A 5644-nucleotide genomic window follows, 5' to 3' on the forward strand; every position below is an offset into this window, starting at 1 on the left:
GATCGAGTAAGTAGGTTACTCGATCGAGTGGTCTCTACCTGATCGAGTGGGAGCTACTCGGTCGAGTTGCCGCTGGCAGATCCAACTTTTTTGATGTTATAACTTCCTAACTAGATCGAATGAGGTCTACTCGATGGAGTAAATACTCTTACTCGATCGGGCAAGATTAAGAATAAGGTCACAAGTTACGAGTTTGAGTAACGGTTCCTGCAAAACAACAACTCATGTCGATTCCAAAATAAATTTGGAAATCGTCACAAATTATTATATTCATTCACAACGCACTTATTACCACTCAAATGCAATGCAACGGTTTCATTCGACCAAGATACATATTACTTCATTCTATAACGGACATTACGCAAAACGATTGACCACACTATTAGCTTATTAATGCATACATTCAACACAATATCTCATTTCTAATCATGCGTTTGCAACTTCAATAATAGAACTTATACTCATATTACTCTAAGCATTCTTCTAATATTAAGCTATCCTTTATCTTCCGAGTTTGCTAACAATTTAATCATGCCACAACAAATTACCACCTAAATTACTCAACTTAACTATGTCATTTCATAAAAGTACTCAACCATTCAGTCATTGCAATTCTAATTATCGCTTGACAAACTCTACCATCCAACATGAAACTTACCATCCCTTGATATACTCACACGCTTACCAAGACTTACAACTCCTTAGTGTCACACATTCAAGACTCGCAATTCCTTTATAAACCCACACGCATAGAAAGATCTAGATATCACTATTATCGCCACATCACACAACACTGTTACGTACTATAAACATTTCAACACTTCTATTACATCCATATGCACTTCTACTCAACCACAGACTTACACAGTTCCTCATCACAATTACATATACTAATATTAATAGAGACTCCATCACAGATATTTCTAACATAACCATTATACACACTAGGCATATAATTCCCGACTCTATATCACCATAACCGGTGACTGGCTTAAGCATAATGGGGCCATGATTTTGAAATGAGGGCGCCTACTCACCCAAAATCTAGCTTCAGCTGGGGCTCCCAACATACATACACCAGGTTCATTTTATTAGACTCTCTACATTCATTAGGTTCATTTGTTATAGGTTCCAAAATCGTCGCTCTGATACCACTCTGTAACACCCCCATATACTCAGGAGCCTTAACAAGACCCTTCCTAGCATATAAGGGCGTTACCATCTCAGTTTCTTGAGGTCAGTAATAATAAAATATCGACAAAATAACATTTAGGTTATATTACAAGCGATTAACAAAACAAACAATATAAAGATACAACTCAAAACCAATATCGGTTACGTGAACTATTTCTGTCGTGACTCGTGATATACTCGTCCCTCCAGGCACCCAGCTATCATCCAAACAATAACTTGTTAAGACTGACTGCTCACCATAGTGGATCACGGCAGACACAACAGAAACAAACAACAAAACAAAACCACACAAGGTCGGCAACTGATATAACATACACAACACAAGTACAACATCACACACACCACATCTCCTCCAACAAATCACCATCACTGACTGTCCACTGGACCAGCCCTGCCAGTGAGGGACCGCAACCGTTCCCACCTAAGCCCCGCTCATTTATCCGAGCGATAAACCCATGTTCATTAATGTGCACATCTCCTCCCGTGGCGGGTTCCATGGAGGGCGAACTACGGGCGTGAAGTCACTCCCGCAAGTGACTCCACTCAGCCGAGGACGCACCTTGAGAACCATAGACAAACAATCACAATCAGCTGTAGCACAACAACGATTAACAAAACAACGCAAGTCCAACCAACTATCACAACCAATCATCAGTACTGACACTAAACCAACCCAAACAACATCAACAGACTCTTTAGACAACCAACAGTACTGAGTAGGCGAACCTACCTTTAGCAACCCCAGTGATTCCGCGTCCGATCACAAGATAGCAACCAACCAAGCAAACCACCTATACAAACAGTACAACCATATATCATTACCACTACAAACCTAACTGAAAACAACGATGACGATGATGATGACGATAACATACCTACGCAAAGCAATCCGGCGTCAAGACCGCTACCCGACTCAAGCATCTCATCCCCATGGTGTAAGCATCCTCAAAGAACCCCAAGGAAAGGATTATGGTGAAGGAGAAAGAGGGTGACGACATCTAAGTTTAGGAGAAGAAGTGCGGAAATGATTTGGGGTTTCCCGATTATCGATTTATAATTCCCCGCTGTAAACTCGTTACTCGATCGAGTAACTAACTTACACAATCGAGTGACCTCTACTCGATCGAGCTCTCAAGTTACTCGATCGAGTAGCCTCGGCTAGATCGAGTAACACACAAACTAAAGCTCACTACGCCACAAGTCATCACCCGTAAAGTTTCCTAAGGTCAAGATCGGTGTCTAAGGTCAGTCAACGTCGGTCAACGGGTTCTAAAAAGATGGGTATTACAATGAGACGTTGGGCATAATGTATAGCTAGGATAGTAGACAAGAATGAGGTTTGGAAGTTTTTATTTTTTATTTGATATAATAATAATAATTTGTAGTCATTAGAAAATTTGCTCAGATAAGTTCAAAAAGTTGGCATATTAGTGTGAAGTTAGATAAGTTGGGTTATTTTCGGGATATTTTATAAACGTTGGGTTATTTTCAATAATTTTGCCTTTTTTTTATTGTTTGTGAATTGTGATCGTATATGGATTTTAAAGAGTTAGAATGAAGTTATAATTCATCATATCATCATATATTTCTTTAATGCAAAAACCAAAGTTGCTGACATGGCATCATAATTTTTCTTCACAATGTGACGTGGCAGGAAACTAGAGGCATTAGAAACACGACAAAATATTAAAATAATAAAATAAATAATATTCTATTTCATATTAATTAGGAAAATTACGATTTTGGGATTTGAAGATTCCGAAAATCATGGACACCTCCTAATCTTTAGCTACCAACATAATTTGTTACGTAAATCTAGGAAATTATAGGATATTTTCTAAATTATTTTTCAACTATTTGTGGACAAATGGGGGGGGGGGGCACGGGGGCGCTTTGGAGGAAGAGAACAAGCGTTTGCATTTTTGTTGGAATCGCCACCAATTTTTATGGGAAATTGGAACCGTTCGAATACCTCGTGCCATGTCAAGACACAAAGTAGAGACATGAACACCAAGAAATCGTTACCCTTAGCATTCTATGTCTAGAATGACTCTCGTGGATGCCAATGAACACGGATGTTCACAGAGATCTGGAGTAAGGGGTGAGGGTACGTATTAGGAAGCTCTTTTGATCGAACACCTAATCCCGCCCGCCTCGACAGCGGCCTCTACTAATGATTAGGGACATCATCTATACTCGATATAATGTCGATTATATGCATGCAATGCAACATCCAAGTTTTAATCCTAGCATGTGAGAATTAGACTAAGTCGGTTAACACGTAATTTAATCATGCAATTAATGTCGAAGTAGGATTTAATGCTCAATTACATGTGAGGACATACAAATGATACAAGAAATAATGATAAATACAATAAAGGAAATTGCAATAAAGAATATTACAATAATTACAATGGGATAGGCGATTTATGTCGAAAATACCTTTAAACGGATAATTTGAGAAAAAGAATAAATAAATAAATAACGAACAGGAATTAAGGTGATAATACGGTTAATAGTTAATTAATACGTAATTAATAAACTAGGTCAAGGCAAAAACGGAGGTTCAGAGACAGAACTCAACCTGGAACAGGCACAGCAGGACTGCGCCCTTTGGAAGAGGCGCAGCAGTTGCTGCGTCTGTTCCAAGGGTGAGTTCTGGCTGTGAAGCCGGAACTGCAAATCGTTAATGTTAATTGGTGATTTAAATGATTGATTATGATATATTTACTCGGATGGAAGTGATTATCAGGTTATTTACATGTGATTGACAGTCATAAAAGCAATAAACATGGATGAGACGGATGCAAACGAATTAATAAGATTAATGAGAATTAACAAGTTAACAAACTAAATCAATTAATTAGGTTAAATACAACGGATTAATGACGAATATATGATAGATATGACAAATAACAGATGTAAATATGTCAATGATGAATTCCAGAAACTCAATATTGATGAATTGAATCTCTAAAAAACCCGAATTGAGTTTAATGACGAAAACTCGCAAATATTGATTACTTGGGATTTAAGTCGAATTTAATGATGAATTATGTGCTAACGAATGATGAACGATATACATGTGAAATTAATGTGCTATGATAACAAATAATTAAAGAACAAATGAAACAAAACAAATACTTAACGAATTACAGAGGACGAAGGAAGAAGAAAGGAAGCAGGAACTGCGGCAGCCTCACGAAGAGGCGCAGCAGGAACTGCGCTCCTTCTAAGAGGCGCAGCAGTTGCTGCGTCCTTTCTCGACGGTTATCTTCTGGAAATCCGTAAAAAGAGGTTTTAAAGCACGGTTTTAGAAATCGGTTTTAGTTGGTATTTTCGACATAAACCTTTCAATTGATGGTACAAAAAGTAAATAACAATAAATAAAAGAGAGATTTACACCCTCAGACTTACATGTTTGACGAAATGAGATGAACTAAGTTATCGATTAGTGATGCTCGACCCGAATGTAAAGAAAGTGCCCTCGTAAGAGGAATTAAAACAGATTGATTAAGTTGATTGATTGTGGAGTTGGTCAAATTGGTCGGTCATGCAAACGAGGCTGGTACTCAGAAGGATCCGAGCTTACGTGGTCGAATGTTCAAGAACGTAGACGCCAAAAAGTAAGAACAAAGGTCTAGAATGCAAAGGGAGAAGAGAAGGGCGGACACTCGCGTGAGAAATATGAGGAGCGAAGGCTCCTATTTATACTAATCACGTGAAGGAATTAGGGTTTCGGTGACTCTTTGGAATTGAATCTCGGAAAGATATGAAAAAGATACGAAAATTACGCAGAAAAGGACCTGGGAAGAGGCGCAGCAGTCACTGCGTCCCTTGGAAGAGGAGCAGCACCTACTGCGTCTGTTCTCAAGTGGTTTCCTCCTGCGGAAGAAAGATTTCCGTGTTTAAATTATGGAATAAAGGGATAATTTGGTTTTCCTTAATATCTTGTGTGAATATTACGGGAAATTGTTTACCAAAGATTAAAGATTGTGAAATATTTATAAAATATGGAATAGAAATATCCGGAACATTCCAGAACATTCTGACTCGGGATTTAACGGTTATCAGAAAATGAAGACGGTTTTAGGCCCGGACTCCAAATGTACTCTAATTACTGTCAAAACTACCGTATCGGCATGTAGATGACAACTAAGAGGTAGACATTAATGTTTGAGCGATCACTTGACGATAAACTTACAAACTGTCACAAATCGTTCCGCATACCAAACATGCGGCCCACTCATCACCGGGTGGTTTGCGGGAGGTGCAGAAATGAGGTATCTACAGAGCCCCCACTTTGACTGAGGCTTGGACAAGGCAAAAGTCAAAGTATAGCCATCAGGTCAATCGAAGATTACAACCTGACGACCATGGCGACGCGAGGCGGCTCAAAGGGTCTGAGCCAAGGACCTGTCGTCGGGAACATTTTAGAGTCTGTCGACTA

This window comes from Silene latifolia, chromosome 7 (assembly GCF_048544455.1).
Source record: "Silene latifolia isolate original U9 population chromosome 7, ASM4854445v1, whole genome shotgun sequence".
NCBI classification, from domain to species: Eukaryota; Viridiplantae; Streptophyta; class Magnoliopsida; order Caryophyllales; family Caryophyllaceae; genus Silene; species Silene latifolia.